General features: G+C 35.0%; 1 non-coding gene across 1 annotated transcript; it reads left to right on the top strand.

Moving 5' to 3' along the window:
* Positions 1-1975: 1975 nt before the first annotated feature.
* LOC121210337 (small nucleolar RNA R71) lies at positions 1976-2082 on the top strand. The gene has a single exon (XR_005905451.1). It is a non-coding gene; the product is annotated as a small nucleolar RNA R71 (small nucleolar RNA).
* The last annotated feature ends 7580 nt before the right edge of the window (positions 2083-9662 follow it).

Raw genomic sequence — 9662 nt, 5'->3', positions numbered from 1 at the left:
AGAAGAGTTACCTAAATAAACATATTTTAGATGTGAAGGTAGTACCGTGAGTTCTAATTTAGGTGGCTCCTCGATTGACGCTTTTGGTTGGGCATAATCCCTTTCCTCTAACTCCAAAGATTCAAAGCGAGATTACGAAATAAATCTGCTTTGATTAGCTTCTAACAAAGTTAAGTACTCATCCTCCTCTTCATCATTCGGAGGATCTGATGTCAAAATTTGTTCCAATGGATCCTTTACATAGTTGAGCTCCTTCTCTATATTAAATCTTCTATGCCAGATACTGTAGAATAATCATCAATTGTGTCAGGAAATCGTATAGACTTAAAAACATTAAATGTTACTAGATCATCCTGAACATGCATAGTAAGCTCGCCCTTCTACACATCAATAAGGGTCCTTCCGGTTGCTAAGAACAGTCTCCCTAAGATAATTGGAACTTCTTTGTCTGCTTCAAAGTCTAGGATAACAAAATCAGCAGGGAAAAAAAATTTATCTACACGTACCAATACGTCCTCAATTTTTCCTTCTAGATGTGCTAAGGATCGATCTACTAATTGAAGTGTAACCGTAGAAGGTCTAACTTCACCTATCCCCAACTTTCTAAATATTGACATAGGCATCAAGTTGATACTCGCACCCAAGTCATATAGTGCCTTACCATAATATGTTGCTCCAATATTGCAAGGTATGGTAAAACATCCAGGATCCTTCAATTTTAGGGGTAGTTTGTCTTGAAGATATGCACTGCATTCCTTCGTCAGAGTTACCGTCTCAAATTCTCCGAGTCTTCATTGTTTGGACAAGATATCCTTCATGAATTTGACGTAGTTCGGCATTTGGTCAAGTGCTTTAACCAACGGGATGTTGATATGCAGTTGCTTGAGTACGTCTAGGAACTTATTGAATTGAATCTACTGCTTCTACTTTTGAAGTCTTTAAAGGTAGGGTGGTGGTGGTTTCTTTACTAGAACTGGTTGATTCATCTTCTGTGGCAATTTTGCATTTGACAGGGTTGTTAGTTGATCAAAATTAGCTGGTTCTAAAATTACCTTGTCAGGTTTTGCAGATTCTGGTTCTTGTGAAACTGGAATTTCAACACTCAGTTGAACTTCCTCTGATTCTTGAGCATCAACTTACTCCTTCCCAGCTTCAATGGTGTTGGGCTCTACTGTCTTTCCACTCCTCAATGTTAATGCTTTGCAATGCTCCTTCCGCGGATTCCTAAAAATTTTCCGTATCACTAGATAAAGCACCTTCAGGTCGGTTCCTGAGTTTAGTTGCAAGGTAGCCCATTTGGTTTTCTAGGTTTTTCAATGTAACTATTTAGCTTTGAATTAAGGAGTCATTATTGGCTATGTATGCCTTCAACAGATTTTCTAAGCCATTGGATGGTTCAGCTTGGGTTGGTTTCTGAACTTGTTAGGGAAAACTTAGTGACTGGGTCGATCTAGGTTGGGCATAAGTATTACTGGTTCCAGCTCCTTGGTTACTCCAGGAAAAATTCGGGTGGTTTTGCAACGATGGGTTATAAAAATTGGATTTCAATCCTTGCCTTCCTCGGTTTTGGTTCTGGTTACCCATGTAGTACATGGATTCTGGGTTTGATGGACATTCTTCGAACAAATGTCCTTCCCCACAATAAACACAGGCTATATTTTCAAATTGATTTGGTGGCTGTGTTGCAAAATTGTTAGACCTATTAGTAGTAAGATTTTTAAGCATTGAGAATATTGATGATACCTGAGATGTGAGTGAAGTAAAAGCGTCTACTTCATGTATTCCAGCAACTCATCTTCCTGACGCTGCTCGGTTGGTTGGCATTTGGTAATTGTTGCTGGCAATCTTTCTGATAATTTCATAAGCCTCATTATAAGACTTAGAAAGGAGAGCACCATTAGCAGAAGCGTCCACTACCATCCTCATGTGAGCATTGAGACCATTATAAAATGTCTCAAGTTGGATGCAATGTGGGATTCCATGATGAGAGAACTTTCTTAATAACTCTTTGTACCTTTCCCATGCCTCATACAAGGACTCATCATCCATTTGTTGGAAGGCAGTGATCTCGTTCCTAAACTTAGCATTCTTCTAGGCGGGAAATACATCATAAGGAATCTTTCTGCTAACTCTTTCCATGTGGAAATTGAGTTTGGTGGCAATGAGTTCAATTAGGCTCGAGCTCTGCCCCTCAGCAAATATGGGAACAACTTCAATCGTAATACATCTTCGGGTACTCCGGCTAACTTGAAAGAATCGCTCACCTCCAAAAATAGTCTTAAGTGTAGGTGAGGATCTTCGGTAGGCATTCCACTGAATTGGCCCACTGTCTGAAGCATCTGGAACATGACTGACTTCAACTTGAACTATAGTGCCTCAATTTCAGGTATCCTAATACCTAGATTAAGGTCATTAAATACTGGCACGGCATACTGTTGTAAAGCTCTATCCCTATCATGAGTAATAAGGATAGGATTTTGAGCAGGGTTTGCTCTGTTTCCTTGGATTGGATTTTCAAAGTTCATCTCTTCGGTCCTCTTCTGATTTGCTTGTCTTCTTCGCTGTCAGAAAGTTCTTTCTATCTCAAGGTCTACATGGAGTAGGTCAATAATTCGGTCAATACTCATAAACACCTGAAATAATCATAGAAAAATTAATTAAGTTAAAAATTAAACAGAAAAAATAAACCAAAATGTAAACTAACAAATTCACAAATAATTTCTTTTCAAAATAGTCCCCGACAACGGTGCCAAAAACTTGGAACAAGGGAAATGTGCAAGTGTATACAATCGCAACAAGTAATAAAGTGATGAGTAAATGTTGAGTTATCGTATCCACAAGGACTGTGAAAAGGATTATTTATGAATGCAATTTAAAACACTTAGGTGAAGAAAAATATTTTGTTTAAAGAGGGTGATTAAAAACTTAAGAAAAATAAAATAAATAAAAAATGAAGTAAAAGAAAGTTCTAATGCACGATTTCAAAATAAGATTTAGTCCAGATGATATAATTGTGTTGGATTAATTACACTTCTCATCTTAGAATTATTAAACTTATGTTTATATTGTTACGAATAAATCACAGAAACCCGATAATTTGCTAACTTATGAACATACTTACATACCAAAATCCATTCATCTCTTGACAAATCCCAATGTCAATTCAACTGACTAAACAGATTCTAGTAAGCAAACATGTTATTGCACATACATACTCATTAAGCTGAACTAATCTCTTGCATATCCCTATGTCAATTCAAACAATTAATTAAATCTAACAAGCATATAAAAGACTGTGTGAGGTAACAAGGTATCCCTACCTTGAAACAGTTCAATCACAATGATCTTGCAAGTTACGCAAGGCAATAATAACGCCAGATACATTGCTAATTTAACCTTCAAGTACCTTAGAAGAATAAACATGCAGTGATCAAGTACTGTGTCAATTAATTACAATTTCAATCCGTTTAAATAATTAATTCATTAATTACCTCACAGCCGTAACGCAAGAATAACTTAGGCATGATTTTACTTAATTAAGCATTTTACCGAGGCCTATAGCAACATAAACACAATTTTAACAATTTAAGAAGACGAAATGCAATCAACCCACCACGAATTAAATTCAAGCTAAGCTGATTAAATTAACCATTCCAACAACATGAATACTCATAGATTTGTTCATCACAACAACAAAAATTAAAGAGATAGGGAACAAGAATCGAATCTGGTAGTTTTCTGAGGCTTGACTTGGTTGCTCTGTTCTTCCTTTTTGTTGTCCTCACCGATCAAGGCTTCGATGAACACTCAATTACTACTCCAAAATGGTTTAAGAACACTCCTTTTCCAAGGGAAGAAATCGGCACAAGAGCAAGGGAATTGAAACGGAAAAATTAGAGAAAAAAATAAGAGAGGAGAGAAGTGTTGTGAAATGAATAAAGAATGAATGAGATGCTTTGAATGATCAGCCAAGGAGGGCTTTTATAGCTGAGTGTGGCAGCTAAAATTTTCTAAAAATAGCATCCAAAGAGCCAACCCTTGGCTGGCCACCTATGTGACAATTTTTAGCAAATTTTCCCCCAACTACCCATTACTACCCAATCTCAACTTCTTTAGTATTTGAAAACCACTAAAATCTGATAGAGTTCAAACTCCCTTGCTCATGCAGGGATTCAAACTCCAGTCCTCCAACACACCAACACACATCTTAACTACCAGACCAGTAGATCCATTCTGCTATGAAATTACAAATAATTTAATATAAGCCTGCTAACTAGAAGTTAAGACTTAATTCAGGGAAAAGCCAAAATTTGCCAAATGCAAGGCTTGAACTTGGGACCTCACACACACACCCAGAGCACTTAACCTCTGAAGTAGATACACATTTGTGTTAGAAACTTACAGAAACAAATTTATCAAATTTGGGACGTTACAATAAGAATATAGACTGTATGTAGATATGTGTGTTGTTTGCAATGCTTGGTTGCATGAACATAGAGGATGATAAAATTTGAGATGAAACTTTGAAATATATATTTTATATGCTCTTTTGATGCTTGTTTACAATATAGCACCTTAGCTTGGAGTGACTTTCCTTACAGTTATTTGATAAGGAACAAGTGTTTTAATATTACTATATAAAAATATAAATGATATGTTTATAAAGATGATACTCTATTGATTCAGCCATGGTTGTAGATGGACCTTCCAATTAACTCAATTAAAGATTATATAAACTTGATTTTTATTATATAAAAGATAAAATAAATTTATTAAAGGAAGAAAAGGAGTGAAAGGAAAAAAATAAATGGATAATGGAACGTTTAGCACATTAAATATGCGTTTAAAAATAATAAAGTAGTTATATATTATTTTTATAATATTATATATTTTTTATTTTTATTAATTCATATTTTAATAATAATATTAAGAATGTTATTAAATTATATATTATTTTATTAAATTATTTAATAATAATTTTGTTAAAATCTGATTAAATTATTTATTAATATTTTATTAAATTATATTTAATAATAATCTTATTAAAATTTAAAAACAATAATCATCTATCTAAAAAAATTCTACTAAGGGTAATTTGGTCATTTAAGCCTTTTTCCTTATGCTATTACAACATTTATTCTTGTAACACCCTTTACCCGTGTCCGACACCAGAATAGGGTATGAGGCATTACTGGACTTAATTGTTCACAAACATGCAAAAACCAGGCTACAAAATTTCTTTTAATTCAAAACTTTTCATACACATGCATAATGTCCCATAAACGGGCCTACGAAGTCCTAAACATGCACTGGAAGTAGTTATGGACTAAACCAAGAACCTTAGAAAGTTTTAGGAAAACTTAGAAAGTTTCTTTCCATGAAATAAGGTTACACGCCCGTGTGTATTTGACACGCCCGTGTCCTCAAGTCTTGTAACTTTCTGCTTATGATGTCAGCATGCAAATCAAACCACACGGCCAGGCCACATGCCCATGTCTCCTGGCCATGTCCCTCACATGGTTGAGACACACGATCGTGTCTCGGCCCGTGTAGTCAACACTTAGGCTATTTTCTAAGCCTTTATGTTACCCATAAACCCTTACAACCTTATACACATTAAAAACACAAATCATGTCATCATTTTAGTGATTAAAGAACCTTTATTAAGACATTTTCATAACATTATCATGTCCTCTTACAAGCTATGCATCTACTCATGCAATACCAAGTCGAGATTTCTTATTCCACATTCATAAGACTTGTCTTTTTGACGATCAATTTTACCATTATACTATGGTTACCAACTTATCCATCAAGCACTCATGTTCAACCATTATCACGTTGTTTTTATAACGTGCAATTACTACATGGTTATGACCACCTCGAATGGTCACAAAGCGTGCATCCAACACACATGACATAATACCAACCAAGCATGACAAACAACCACAACAACATCATAGGCATGAAGATATAGCATAGATAGATAGGTTTACACACCATAATGAAAATAAGACACACCTTTTGACCATATACAATTAACTCAATATAAGCCAATACATTTGGATAATTATAAATATATATATCATAAAACCTAGTCCCTATACATGCCACTCACTTGAACATGCTTAACATATATATATTAGTATTCCAAGGGTGATGGCTTGATAGTGTGATGCTGCCTCCGACGATCTCCAATCCCGAGCCAACCTGACAACACTAAAGAAAATGAAAGGAAGTGAGTAAGCTTTATAGCTTAGTAAGACTATATGAAAATAATAAGCAATATGCCAACATGCTTCTCAAGGTAATACAACCATAATTACACTTTTACTTATATTTTTGTCATGCTATTTTGTGACACCCCGAACCCGAGGCCGTCGCCGGAGTCGAACACGAGGTGTTAACAGACTTCAACCCACTTAAAAAAAAAATTTCCAGACAAGCTGCCAGTCTGCGTACTAGTCGCTAAAAAAAATCATATCTCGAGTTCTGAAACTCGAAATCCAGTTCCGTAAATTTTCCCTGAAAATAGACTCATATTCCCATCTACACATTTTTTTCTAGAATTTTTGGTTGGACCAATTAGTACAGTTTATTAGTCAAAGTCTCCCATGTTACAGGGATCGACTACACTGACCTTTGTGCATTACGACTTGGATATCTCCCTGCACAGAGTTTCAATACTGATGTCGTTTGTTTCTATAGAAACTAGACTCACAGAGGAATCTATACATATATGGTATGACTCCTAATTATCTCTGGTTTATTTATAATGAATTTCCAAAGTCGGAACAGGGAATCCAGAAACCGTTCTGGCCCTGTCTCACGAGAACCTGAATATCTCTTAACATACTGTCCATATGATCTTTTTGTTGCTTCTATATGAAAATAGACTCATCGAGCTTCGATTACATAATTTATCCACTATTTAATTCCATTCCTACTAATTGTTGTAATTTTTCAATCCCACGTCACTGCTGCTGCCAGCATCTGTTACTGAAGCAACTATGTCCATTTAGTGATTTCGCATTGATCTAACTAGTAATTCATCATACATATCACAAAATTATAATCATGACTAGCCATACCAAAGGCTAATCATTGTCAAACATCCCCCCCTACTACACTTTTGCCATAACATAAATTTTAACACCAAAAATAATCAACCATGACATAAAGATCGTAGTACCAAGACTTACGACCTAACGTTATAAAACCAAATCCAACCGAACATTTATGCCATTTTCGCATGGCTAAAAGTTTACATACCAAAGTTCAAACATAACATAATAGCCTATACATGCCGAAATGTTCTCCTAGACCAACTAAGAAGAAAGTACCAAAGGTTGCTAGCCGGTGTGATGACTTCAATGACGGCCCGACCACGCAAAAAGAGATGTGTCCAAGAAACCTAGAATAGGTGACAAGGAAACACCGAGTGAGTTTATAACTCAGTAAGTCATAAGCTATGCACTACCATCCATCAATAACATTATCACAAGAGAAAACAAAATGGAACGAGGCTAATTACTCCATCCATTCCGAACCATACCATAGTTCCTCCGACCTATCGGTTTAATTTCATACCAATTTATGCATTCACAATCCACATACTCATCAATAGGATATTCGAGGCATTTTCATAAATCATTTTATTTTCGTTACAAACATACAACTAAACGGCCTTTCACCCATTCTACGATAAATTTCATGTACGTGACTTCAAGTATATTTGTCACATAGGTTCAAACTTACCAAGCTCAACACCAAGTATAGACATAGCACCTATTAGCCATTAACTCAAGACACTTACCCGATCCGCTGTCCGTGATCGACTCAATAGCGTCGCACACTTAGTGTCCATAATGATTCAAGAATATATATTAAGTCCGCACACTCAGTGCTATATAATCAACTCACACACTTAGTGCTACATAATCAAACTCGCACACTTAGTGCTACATAGTCAACTCGCACACTTAGTGCTACATAGTCAAACTCGCACAATTAGTGCTACATAGTCAATTCGCACTAAGCTACATAGTCAATTCGCACACTTAGTGCTACATAGTCAAACTCGCACACTTAGTGCTGCACAATTTAAACCCGCACACGTAGCGCCAATCTCATGGTCATAAATGTTTATACTCGCACATTTAGTGCCGAGATCAACAACTCAATACATCTCACCTCTTTTCTTTTCATTCAATACTTTCATCATCACATACGTACATGCATATATATATTTATTCATTCCATTCAGCATCATTACATAAACGTTATGACCATTTGAATTAATACCAACTATATGCTTAATGACTTACCTTAGGTCGGATGAAGTGATTCCCAATCAACTACTCAATATTCTTTGCTTTGCCTTTGCTTGATTCCCCTCCTTTGGATTCTTGAGCTTGATTAAATAAATAAGTTTAGTAATTTAATTTACCTTGCAAGATACCTATATATATATATAAATTTAATAATTCCATTTTTTTTTTACAATCATCCTTGTTCAAGACATCCAAGTCTTAACTAATGTTCATATTATATCTCAAAGCCAAATGTATTATCCCTTCCAAAATAATATTATGCCAAATATGATTACATTCAAATATACATAATTATGAATCAAACTCAACTTTGTAAACCAACCTCCTCATTTGGTCGATTGTATAGAATCAAAGAAATTTCACCAATGTGCATACTATATAGCCGAATATGCAAGATCAATCTAACATCACCTATGTACTTAATTTTAAATGCCGAATATACAATTTCGATGCAATATCATTTTTTTTTCATTTCATTTGAGCACATAGTTCCTCCACATAATAATTTGGCCGAATGTTTCTACTACCAAAAACTCCACATCTATCCATAATATCATACCAAGGTTCATATATCTATTAGCTATTTCATTACTCATCTTTCTAATATTCCATTCCAAAGCATCAAACACTATCCTCTTAACATCTAACGATCACATCCGAATGCCCATTTTTTTTTTCACCAAATAGAGAAATCACCCTATGGGTTATAATATGGATTTGTCTATTAACTAAATTTAACAAAATTTAATGAAAAATAACATGCAATCTTACCTTGATTAATCCCTTAAGTTGACCAAATGCTTTTTAACCATTTTTCTTTCCTTCTTCCTTTATGTTCGGTTTTGCAAGGAGAAGATGACACTCTCCCACCTTCCATTTCTTATTAATTTATGTTTCTATTTAGATTATTTTATCATTTACCATTATAAAATTGTATTTAACTTGACTTAATGGAGGACCATCATCACATGGCCGGCCACTTTATGAATTAAGGGCATTTTGACATGCAAATCCATACTTTCTCACCTTGCTATTATTTAATCCTTTCAATTTATCTATCATCTTTTCTAAATTTCTCAACTAAGTCCTTTCATGAAAATCCACATTCCTAAGGCTAATTTTAAACCTTTATTATTTCCACACATACACTACCACATTTAATATATGCAATTAAAATTAAAATAAATTTTCTTGTAACTTGGTTTTGTGGTCCCGAAACCACTTCCCGACTAGGGTCAATTTTGGGCTGTCACAACTCTCCCCACTCAAGAAATTTTCGTCCCCGAAAATCTTACCGGTGAATAATTTTGGATATCGATCCTTCATAGA

This window comes from Gossypium hirsutum, chromosome A11 (genome assembly GCF_007990345.1).
Source record: "Gossypium hirsutum isolate 1008001.06 chromosome A11, Gossypium_hirsutum_v2.1, whole genome shotgun sequence".
NCBI lineage: Eukaryota > Viridiplantae > Streptophyta > Magnoliopsida > Malvales > Malvaceae > Gossypium > Gossypium hirsutum.
The sequence above is the reverse complement of the archived record's forward strand: the minus strand, read 5'-3'. Positions and strand labels throughout refer to the sequence as shown.